The sequence below is a fragment of the Notolepis coatsorum genome (assembly GCF_963971535.1).
Source record: "Notolepis coatsorum genome assembly, chromosome: 2".
NCBI classification, from domain to species: domain Eukaryota; kingdom Metazoa; phylum Chordata; class Actinopteri; order Aulopiformes; family Paralepididae; genus Notolepis; species Notolepis coatsorum.
The window spans coordinates 162,344,049-162,356,548 of NC_140166.1; the positions used below are offsets into that span (position 1 = coordinate 162,344,049).

The following is a 12,500-nucleotide window of genomic DNA, read 5'->3' on the forward strand; positions in this document are numbered from 1 at the left end:
ATAGACATATTAGCATAGCACATAATAGATAGTACATTTACATTTACATTTTGTCATTTAGCTGACGCTTTTATCCAAAGCAACTTACAAGTTCTGTATGACAAGTTAGTAGGAAGGGTACAACTCTTACAGCTGAGTAACAATGTTCATCAAATAGTGCTGAAACTTGGGTGCTGCCGTGTTGAGTGCATAGTAGTAAAGACATATTAGTATAGTAGGAAGAGTGCAAGATAGTAGTATAAACATAGTAGCATAGTACATAGTAGATAGTAGTATAGATATAGTAGCATAGTACATAATAGTAAAAGACAGTAATTACTATTTCAGATATTGATTGCAGATCTGTGTTTTTAGTCAATGACGGAACATCCATAGAATCTTTGCGTCACATCATATTTGCATTAGTCATTTAGCAGCTCTTTATCCAAAGTGACTTGGGTACAGTGACGCCAGCAGAGAGATATACTCCCTGCAGTCACAATAAGTGTCACTGTTCATCTAACAGTGACAAACTCAAGTGCTTCAGAAAGAATATATATTGTATTTTTATTTATAAAAAATCAAACCGTCTTTATATAGTTTGAATTGGTGTGTTTTTAGTCTGCGGCTGGAGATTGAGCGGGTTTCAGTTGTCCTGATTTTGGTGTGAAGTTCATTCCACCATCACATGACCAGGACTGGGACAGAGCACAGCCTGCTTTGTTTTGATGGTCTCAGGCACTCAGGGGAGGTTAGACCCCGGACTGTACCATCTAGAATAGAGCGTAGGGGTCTGGAGGCTGCGTAGTTAGAGACCAGACTGTACCATCTAGATCAGAGCGTAGGGGTCTGGAGGCTGCGTAGTTAGAGACCAGACTGTACCATCTAGATCAGAGTGTAGGGGTCTGGAGGCTGTGTAGTTAGAGACCGGACTGTACCATCTAGATCAGAGCGTAGGGGTCTGGAGGCTGTGTAGTTAGAGACCGGACTGTACCATCTAGATCAGAGCGTAGGGGTCTGGAGGCTGTGTAGTTAGAGACCATCAACCAGAGGTATGAGTGGTGCTGTTCTCATTGTTGCACAGAATGCCAGGTCTAGCAGTCCAGCAGTTTTTTGTTTCACTCTCAGCTTTGTGTACTCGTGTTGTACCCGTGTTGTACTCATGTTGTACTCATGTTGTACTCGTGGTGTACTCGTGGTGTACTCGTGTTGTACTTGTGTTGTACTCGTGTTGTACTCATGTTGTACTCGTGTTGTACTCGTGTTGTACTCGTGTTGTACTCGTGGTGTACTCGTGTTGTACTCATGTTGTACTCATGTTGTACTCGTGTTGTACTCGTGTTGTACTCGTGTTGTACTCGTGGTGTACTCGTGTTGTACTCGTGTTGTACTCGTGGTGTACTCGTGTTGTACTCATGTTGTACTTGTGTTGTACTCATGTTGTACTCGTGTTGTACTCGTGGTGTACTCATGTTGTACTCATGTTGTACTCATGTTGTACTCATGTTGTACTCATGTTGTACTCGTGTTGTACTCGTGTTGTACTCGTGTTGTACTCGTGGTGTACTCGTGTTGTACTCGTGTTGTACTTGTACCATGTTACCTGTTTATTGCACTGTTGTTTTTATTGGATTCTATTATATGTTGTACCACTGTATTGCACATCGTCGCGGGCAAGACCAGCCGCATTTCATTGTATACCTGTATGCCGTGACAATTAAAACTCTTGACTTGACTTGACTTGACTTGTGTTGTACTCGTGTTGTACTCGTGTTGTACTCGTGGTGTACTCGTGTTGTACTCGTGGTGTACTCATGTTGTACTCGTGTTGTACTCGTGTTGTACTCATGTTGTACTCGTGTTGTACTCGTGTTGTACTCGTGTTGTACTCGTGTTGTACTCATGTTGTACTCGTGTTGTACTCGTGTTGTACTCGTGTTGTACTCGTGTTGTACTCGTGGTGTACTCATGCTGTACTCGTGTTGTACTCGTGTTGTACTCGTGTTGTACTCGTGGTGTACTCGTGTTGTACTCGTGTTGTACTCATGTTGTACTCGTGTTATACTCATGTTGTACTTGTGTTGTACTCATGTTGTACTCATGTTGTACTCGTGTTATACTCATGTTGTACTCGTGTTGTACTCGTGTTGTACTCGTGTTGTACTCATGTTGTACTCGTGTTGTACTCATGTTGTACTCTTGTTGTACTCGTGTTGTACTCGTGTTGTACTCGTGTTGTACTTGTGGTGTACTTATTGTTGTGATTGTGTTGTGTGATCACTTGTTGTACTTGTGTTGTACTCGTGTTGTGATCGTGTTGTACTCGTGTTGTACTTGTCTTGTACGCGTAGCGTGCTCGTGGTGTGATCGTGTTGTGATCGTGTTGTACTTGTGTTGTACTCGTGTTGTACTTGTGTTGTACTCGTAGCGTGCTCGTGTTGTGATCGTGTTGTACTCGTGTTGTACTTGTGTTGTACTCGTAGCGTGCTCGTGGTGTGATCGTGTTGTGATCGTGTTGTACTCGTGTTGTACTCGTGTTGTACTTGTGTTGAACATTGTTACTCAGCTGATAGAGTTGTGCCCTTCCTGATGGCTTGTCGTACAGAACATGTAAGTTGCTTTGGATAAAAGCGTCAGCTAAATGACTAAATGAAAAATGTAAATGTACTCGTAGCGTGCTCGTGGTGTGATCGTGGTGTGATCGTGTTGTACTCATGTTGTACTCGTGTTGTACTCGTGTTGTACTTGTGTTGTTCTCGTGTTGTACTCATGTTGTACTCGTGTTGTACTTGTGTTGTACTCGTGTTGTACTCGTGGCGTGCTCCTGGTGTGATCGTGGCGTGATCGTGGCGTGCTCGTGGCATGCTCGTGGTGTACTCGTGGTGTGCTAGTAGCGTGATCGTGGTGTGCTCGTGGCGTGCTCGTGGTGTACTCGTGGTGTACTCGTGGTGTGCTAGTAGCGTGATCGTAGCGTGCTCGTGGTGTGAACGTGGCGTGCTCGTGGCGTGATCATTGTGTGCCTGTAGCGTGATCGTGGCGTGCTCGTAGCATGATCGTGGCGTGCTCGTAGCGTGATCGTTGCGTGCTCGTAGTGTGATCGTGGCGTGCTCGTAGCGTGATCGTTGCGTGCTCGTAGCGTGTTCGTGGCATGCTCGTAGCGTGATCGTGGCATGCTCGTGTTGTGATCGTACCGTGATCGTTCCATGCTCATAGCGTGATCGTGGCGTGCTCGTGCTCAAGTGTCATCACTCCTGTTCAGGATAAATATTTTTGGGGACACTATTTTCCCTGCTGTGCTCACTAGCACCACTTTAACTAGTCGTCGAAGCCTCTGTTGGATACCTTTACGTTTCTCCTTGCTATCAGATCTCCCCAAACCAGTGAGATCAAAAACAAAAGAACAACAGCTGAATACATATTTGTATTCATTAGCCTTTAATACCTGTGCCTGACCTTGACTTTGACATTTTGCTTGCTTTATCCTATTTCTCGGCTAAAAGTTGTCAAAAACATATTCTAGTGAGCCGTTTACGAGTGCAAGCTGCCCTATACACGTTTAACAAAGTTTTTAAACGTACCTTTAACAGAGTTAAATTATGCACCATGATTTTGGTGCAGCCGTTGGATTGTCATATTATCCCCTCTGCGTTATAGTCTCCACTAATGGGTCCGCGCCGTAATAAACTGCACGATGAAATACACTCATCCTATTTCCACTCCTGGCTAATGATGCATTTCAAATACCATTGAGATAGATAAACAGGTACTTCAATTACACACTCACCCTTTTCAATCACACCCCCCTATGCTTTCCTTCTGCCTTTAGTGCTATCCCGGTTTTCTTAATAATAATTTACTCACAGACTCACAGAAAGGGTACCATCTGGAAAATGAGAAAACATGATGACTTGTTTCATAAGAATACAATTATTTGGCTTTGATTACATAAAAAATGCATGGTTACCAACCAAAACAATGATTATAGACCCAGATACACACAGAGTTGGTATTAGACCAGACCTGGGCATTGTACGGGCCGGATCGCGGAATGATTCTGACCGGCCCGCGAAAGATTACATGATAATATAAATAAATAAATAAATATATATATATATTTTTTTTACATTTTTTTTTCATGTCAACGTTCACACGCACAATATACGCTTACCTAGGATTTGACTTGATTCAACAACAAAGCAGTCAGGGCAATGGCAAGCCGAAAACTGTTGAGTGTGGTTTTTTTTCACAACTGAGGTAGGTAGATTAAATTTTTTTTATTTGCAATTAATTTCAAGGCAACTAGGCAGCAACAATCTCGAACACATGAAAACCCTGAAAGAAGTCAAACCATCAGCTGATCACCGGCACAGGTACTCATCCATGTTAGGAGCACTGCATGATGAATTTTCAAGGTGTTTTCAAGATTTCAAAAAGGTTGAGGATGAAATGCAGCTGGTTTCCTCTCTGTAACTGAGGGGTACAATTCCCTGACTGTATTGAATAAGTATGGTATCATTAAACCACTACTGTCTTATGTACATTACTACTGGCCATACAGTACACAGGTATATGAGATGAACACCTCCACAATGACATGGTTCCACAACAAATATGGGTTAGAATAATATTTATTAGCAGCACGAAGATTATCTTACATTACTTGAGAATTAGAGTCGCGCTTGTAAGGCGAAGAATGTGCATGAATAGGTCAAGAGCGTAAGTCCATTAGAATATTACGCAGGAGATAATGAATACCACCTGTATCATAGGAATTATATCTATGGTACACTAGTAGGGCAGCGGGAGATACTAGTAGGGTCCCTCCGGTTGTAGGCCAGCAGGGGGGAGGATTTGTCGGTAACGAAAGTCTGGGTCAACGAGGAATAAGGAGACTCCAGGTACAGGAGACAGTGCAATAATCTCTTGATCCGCAGACGAACAACAGCTATTCTCCGGTATGCAGTGCAGCATGGAGGAAAGCTAGCCAGCCTCAGGCGTCCTAGAGGCGGGCTCGACGATGCTCCTCACAGGGTAAATCCCACACAGTTGTGGGTGTAGACGATTCTCCGCTCCATCAGATACAGGACCAAAGCAAATATAATCCAGCCGAAAAGGGCTCTGTAGTCGTCGGGTAGGTTATCCAGTGTACATATCCACACGGTCCTCGTCTAGGGCTCCTCGGATGACGGCACCAGGTTAAGCCGCCCAGCCTGGATAAGCACACTAGCTAGGTACGAGGAAGCGTTGGTAATGCTGGTCACTGTAGAACGGTAGCCGCACGATACACTATACATAAATAGACTATTACTGAATAATAGAATAGGTCGAACTCGACGGTACAGCGTTAAACTCTGACACTTCAGCTATCAATTCGCACGCGGTCTCAAGGCTCTATTTTGGGGCAAAACGAGCCCACTTCACAGCACGTTGTATCGTGGTGTGAGGCTTCAACTTATTGGGTAACATACTTCTGTATTCACCTGCGCCGTATTTATACGTTAGGTGAACAAACTAGTACCAGCCTTATTTCTGTCTCGTGTTCTTGCGCAGAACCGGGCATGTCCAGGCATGTCTTGGCGGTGACTTTGAACTAGACATTGGGGGTATGGCCGTGGCGCCTAGGGGATCGCTGTCCAATAGGAGAACTAAATATTATGGTCTGTACTAGGTAAAAGGGATATTCCGTGTATATGTACAAAGAATACACAAGGGATATCAGACGATATACAAATACTATACAATATATATCAAGTAATAAATATATATATTCGGTTTAATCTGATCCTTCGTAACACTCTCCCTTTACCTGTAGTGTTGATAGTGCACCCACTGATGTTCAGCTTGAACTCATTGACCTGCAGTCTGATTCACTAATGAAAGAGCACTTTAAGTCAGCATCACTGCTAGAGTTCTCCTCTGTTCTCAAGGAGGAGAACTTTCCAAACATGAGGAGACATGCTCAGAAGATGTTGGTTCTCTTTGGATCCACCTACATATGTGAACAGACATTCTCAGTCATGATGTTTACCAAATCCAGGTACAGATCCTCTCTTACTGATGAACATCTGGCAGCTGTGCTTCGCATCTCCACCTCAGACATGCAAACTGACTTTGATGGACTTGTTAAAGCTCAACAGAGACTGAATTTCTCACACTGAATGAAAAAAAATAATAACTGAAGAACACTAAAATGTGGAAATATAACAAGTGAAATGGGACAATTGATATTTGTTTTTCTTTTTTTGCACAGTTCTGAAAACATTAAATGTTTAATATAGGCATGTAAAGTAAAAAAGGCTACAAAACTGGGACACTTTTCTTTACACAGTTCAGTGACATGTCTTGTTTATTTTGGCTATAAGATGATGTGATGTCTTTAGAAAGCTAAGAAAATCCTTGTTTCAATAGTATATGAAACTCAAAATAATAACTTTATTTGTATAGCACTTTTTCATACATGCCCTTTGTTATTAATGTTTCACATTTTGTTTATCATTTTGGAAATAAATTATATTTGAATAAATTATATTTTTGAAAGCTAACCTCACCTTTTAATTGCCAAATAATAACATACACTCTTACCAAGGGTCAAAACAATGCCATTTACTGCTTTTTATATAGAAATTAAATTTATATTATGCATAATTGAGTTTGGAATTTAGACTTTTCTTCCACAACAGGAAGAATCTCTGAAACTCTGAGTGCTACTGTAATAGAGTTCCAGAGGTTTGAACTCTTAATAATTAATAATATTGTAAACAAAAGTGCAGATGAGGGTCTGCATGCCTTATCGGTTATATTATACGTTACTACAATAAATATAGGCAATAAAGAATTTGAATCTGAATATGAGTAAGAGTAAAAGTAACAAGTATACACAAGGTGCAGTATACACAAGGTATCCTAACTTGCACGATATAATATTATGTCATACATCATACGTTACTTATACGTTACGTATACAGATCTGACGTCTTGTAGAGACATTTGAAAGACATGAGAGACTATTCCTGATATGATAATAGCGACATTTCCGCTCCAACACAAAGTATTAATATACAAATATATAAAATAATGAAATTACTATAAAGGAAACCGAAATTATTATTATTGTTATTGTTATTATTGTAGTAGTATTCGTATTATTATAGTGTGGTCGTGGATTTTCTTTATTTGTGACTGCAACAGTGATTCTGCCCTGCCTTGAAAGCAGGATTTATGATCTCCTCTGGGTTCTGTTATATATTCATACTGTTGTATTGAATCTTAAAGTATGTCTTCATAGCCAGAGATGCCTCTCCTGTTTCTCTGTTTTAGTGCCATCCAGCGTGCCTTACCATCCACATCAGAACCATCCTCTGTGTCTTCCTGGTACTGCTCACCTTCTCTATCACACAGACATGCGTGGTAAGTGTGTGTGTGTGTGTGTGTGTGTGTGTGTGTGTGTGTGTGTGTGTGTGTGTGTGTGTGTGTGTGTGTGTGTGTGTGTGTGTGTGTGTGTGTGTGTGTGTGTGTGTGTGTGTGTGTGTGTGTGTGTGTGTGTGTGTGTGTGTGTGTGTGTGTGTGTGTGTGTGTGTGTGTGTGTGTATGTGTGTGTGTGTGTGTGTGTGTGTTTATGTGTGTGTGTGTGTGTGTGTGTGTGTGTGTGTGTGTGTGTGTGTGTGTGTGTGTGTGTGTGTGTGTGTGTGCGTGTGTGCGTGCTATATATGGTTTTATATAGGGATTAGGAACCCTACCAAAGCATAGGCATGGTTTTATAGGGACCACAGAAACTGAAATTATCCCGACCAAAAAAATAGCAGAGTGAAAACTGTAGTTTTAATATTATAATTCACAACACTGCGTCGTGCAAAACAAGCCTTTTTACCTGTAGGCTTTTTCATCTCTGAAATCCTTTTTCTTTTGGTTAGGTTTTTAGTAGGGATGCTCGATATTGGCTTTTTTACCGATACCGATATACCGATATTGTCCAGCTCTTAATTTCCGATACCGATAGCAACCGATATCAACCGATACCGATATATGCAGGGTCCCCCCCCCCCCCCCAATTATTTTTTTAGAATTTCAGGTCATTAACATTACATATCTCTTGTTGTGGAATTAACACATTATGCATACTTTTGACAATAAATAAAATCAGAATTTGTTCTTACTTGCTTGCCTGGGTAAATAAAGGTAATAGAAATGTAAAAAAGAAAAAATATATATTTTTTTGAAAACCAATACCGATATTTTCCGATATCTCATTTTAATGCCGATATCGGCCGATAATATCGGTAGGCCGATAATATCGGACATCCCTAGTTTTTAGGACCCAATTTGCTATCAATTTGTATGCAGCAAGTGTACTGTACCAAATGAATCAGTTCAGGAGGTTAAGAAAATAGACATCATCAGGATCATCTGATGCTCTTTGTAGCTAAAAGATTTTTAGATTAGATTAGATTAGTTTCATCACACAGCATAAGTACAGTCGCCTGGTCCCGGCGACGAGGTGTGGCGTAGGCCGTAGGGGCCGGAGGGGGAGCGGTGACAGCCGGGGCTACACCGACCGGAACCAGGCTGGCAGCGAATGCCGGGCCAGCTGTGGAGGCCTGGCTAGCTACAATAGCCACGCTAGTCCTCCGAGCCTTGCTAGCTCTGCAAGCTGCAGGGGCTAGGCTAGCAGTGGAGGCCTGGTTAGCTGCATGGACTGTGCTAGCTGGGGAGGCCTGGTTAGCTGCAGGGACTGTGCTAGCAGACGGGGCAGGACTAGCTGTGGAATAGAATAGAATAGAATAGAAATACTTTTATTATCCCGTGGGAAATTTGACACTGCAAATCGCTCAACATTTAAACATTTAGACAGAACAGGTCACGAATAAGAATAATAAAACAAATCAAATCAAGTTGCCTAAGATAAGAGTAGAGTAAAATAGAATAAAAATGGAATAAAATATACAGTAAATAAATACAGTAAAAATATACTGAGGTCTACAGTAGGTGTAATATTGCACAGTGCTGTTTCAAACTAAGTCCAGGAAGATGGTAACTGCCACTCTGTGCTCAGTGATGCAGTGAGGCACAGTGATGCATTGTATAGTCTGATGGCTGTTGGAATGAAGGACTTCCTGTGCCGTTCAGTGCTGCATTCAGGTAGTGTGAGCCTGGCACTGAACCTGCTCCTCCTGTCCGCCAAGTCTGTGTATAGTGGGTGGGAGGGGTTTTCCCTGATGGCCTGGAGCTTAGCAAGGCTCCTCCTCTCCGCCACCCTCGCTAGGGAGTCCAGCTCCACCCCAACCACACTACTGGCCTTCCTGACCAGCTTATCCAGCCTGTTTGTGTCCCCTGCTGTCAGTCCGCTGCCCCAGCAAGTCACAGCGTACAAGAAGGCGCCCGCCACCACTGACTCATAGAACATCCTCAACATCCTTGTACAGACATTGAAGGATCTCAGCCTTCTGAGGAAGTAGAGTCGGCTCTGGCTCTTCTTGTACAATGTCTCTGCGTGTTTTGACCCATTCAGTTTGTTGTCGATGTGCACACCGAGGTTTTTGTACACCTCAACCATGTCCACATCAACTCCCTTGATGGAAACGGGGGTCACTGGTGCACTCCTCCTCCTCCCCAGCTCCACAACCAGTTCCTTGGTCTTCGCCACATTTAGCTGCAGGTGGTTTTTATCGCACCATGTGATGAAGTCCACTAACAGTTCCCGGTATTCCCTCTCGTCACCGTCCTTCCCACTATTGCAGAGTCATCAGAAAACTTCTGAAGGTTGCAGGACTCTGACCAATAGTGGAAGTCGTTGGTGTAGACAGTGAAGAGGAAGGGAGAGAGGACTGTCCCCTGCGGGGCCCCGGTGTTGCTGACCAGTCTGTCTGACACACAGCTCCGTAGGCGCACGTACTGTGGTCTGCCCCTCAGATAGTCAACAACCCAGGACACCAGGGGGGCCTCTACCTGCATCGCCTCCAACTTCTCACCCAGCAGCCCAGGCCTTATGGTATCAAAAGCACTGGAGAAGTCAAAGAACATGACTCTCACAGTGCTCCCCGGCTTGTCTAGGTGAGGGTAGGCTCGGTTCAGCAGGTAGATGACAGCATCCTCTACCCCCAGTCGGGGCTGGTAGGCGAACTGGAGTGGGTCTAGGTGGAGGGTGGAAAGCAACAATACCTCCCCATGAGGACTCCGACCTGGTCGGCCACCACCCTCATCTCTGCCTCCTGGTCCGGACTCTGATCCACCACGGACTGAATCATCTGCAGCAAAAAAAAACATTTAGCTGGGGCGTAGGTAGCCATAAGTAAGTATAAGTACTAAGTATAATACGCATCATCCCTTTTAGTCTGTACGCTGGGTTCTGTAATGGTGGCATCATTCTGTTAGGATTGGGGGTAGTGAGGGAAGGAGAGTAGAACCCAATATTGCAGGACAATGATAACGAGAGAGGAGGCAGAGACGAGGGAGTAGTGAATAATGAATTGTATTTGCAGAGCAAGCCGGTAAACAAAGGCACGTTACAAAAGAACAAAACAGGCGCAGCCGAGCTGGCACTAAGGAACAACAAACTGTGAACACGGAAATAAAAGGCAACAAAACAGAATACTATCAAACACTTACTTAGACAAGAACAACACTACATGGTAAGGACGGCGTCGACAGGAATAGGGGAAATGGAGGTATGACGCCACAAAGGAAGTGAGGACAGAACACACTAATATACACAGACTAATGATGATGAGCCACACCTGGCACAGCCAGGCAACAACATAGAATACAAAATCAGACCACACATGGAATAATCAAACCAGGACACAAAAGGCAATAACACACACAACAACCAGACAGGGGGACGACATCAAACAAAGGCAGGGATGGCCCACGACAATATGAACGAGGACATAATATTAATTATACCTAACCACAGTTCTATGATGGCCTGCACCATCTGGCGGTGCCCACTAGAGGGAGGCAGGAGACTGTTCACATTGTCCTGTCTGGGACCGTTACAGCTCTGATTACGTCCTCTTGAAGTTGACAGGCTTCAAATTATAATCATCATACATTTTTAATTTTGTATATATTATGTTTTCTATGCAAAATCCTTTTCTTCAAAGTAACTAGTAACTGATGGGTTCAGATAACTTCTACTGGAGTAAAAAGTATAATATTTTCCTTGAAATGTAGTGGAATAAAGTATAAATGTCCCTAAAATGAAAATACTCACATAAAAGTACAAGTAGCTCGAAAATTTACTTAAGTACAGTACTTTACACTTACTTTCCCCCATTGCCTGCCAGCCGTACAGATCCCCCTACTCCCTCCTCACCCCCTACTCCACACCACCTACTCCTCACGCCCTACTCCTCACCCGCTACTCCCTCCTCACCCCCTACTCTTCACCCCCTACTCCTCACCCCCTACTCCCTCCTCACCCCCTACTCCCTCCTCACCCCCTACTCCTCACCCCCTACTCCCTCCTCACCCCCTACTCCTCACCCCCTACTCCTCACTCCTACTCCTCACCCCCTACTCCTCACCCCCTACTCCTCACTCCTACTCCTCACCCCCTACTCCTCACCCCCTACTCCTCACCCCCTACTCCCTCCTCACCCCCTACTCCTCACCCCCTACTCCTCACCCCCTACTCCCTCCTCACCCCCTACTCCTCACCCCCTACTCCTCACCCCCTACTCCACACCCCCTACTCCTCACCCCCTACTCCTCACCCCCTACTCCTCACCCCCTACTCCTCACCCCCTACTCCCTCCTCACCCCTTACTCCTCACCCCCTACTCCTCACCCCCTACTCCTCACCCTCTACTCCTCACCCCCTACTCCTCACACCCTACTCCTCACCCCCTACTCCCTCCTCACCCCCTACTCCTCACTCCTACTCCTCACCTCCTACTCCCTCCTCACCCCCTATTATTCACCCCCTACTCCTCACTCCTACTCCTCACCCCCTACTCCTCACCCCCTACTCCCTCCTCACCCCCTACTCCTCACCCCCTACTCCCTCCTCACCCCCTACTCCTCACCCCCTACTCCCTCCTCACCCCGTACTCCTCACCCCCTACTCCCTCCTCACCCCCTACTCCTCACCCCCTACTCCCTCCTCACCCCCTACTCCTCACCCCCTACTCCTCACTCCTACTCCTCACCCCCTACTCCCTCCTCACCCCTACTCCTCACTCCTACTCCTCACCCCCTACTCCTCACTCCTACTCCTCACCCCCTACCCCTCATCCCCTACTCCTCACCCCCTACTCACTCCTCACCCCCTACTCCTCACCCCCTACTCCCTCCTCACCCCCTACCCCTCATCCCCTACTCCTCACCCCCTACTCCTCACTCCTACTCCTCACCCCCTACCCCTCATCCCCTACTCCTCACCCCCTACCCCTCATCCCCTACTCCTCACCCCTACCCCTTATCCCCCACCCCAACCCACCCCCCAAGGTGACAGGTTGAATTCAGAGTCATTATCAGCTCTGGGGCAGGAACACATTGGACGGGGACTGACAGGAAGGGAAAGT

General features: G+C 45.0%; 1 pseudogene across 1 annotated transcript in view; it reads left to right on the forward strand.

Moving 5' to 3' along the window:
* LOC311223593 (adenylate cyclase type 1-like) overlaps nt 1-12,500 on the forward strand; it is a 181,023-nt pseudogene that overhangs the window by 115,033 nt on the left and 53,490 nt on the right. Inside the window, exon 8 of the transcript in view lies at nt 7,269-7,386. The product of the transcript in view is annotated as an adenylate cyclase type 1-like (transcript). The remainder of the gene's footprint in view (nt 1-7,268; nt 7,387-12,500) is intronic.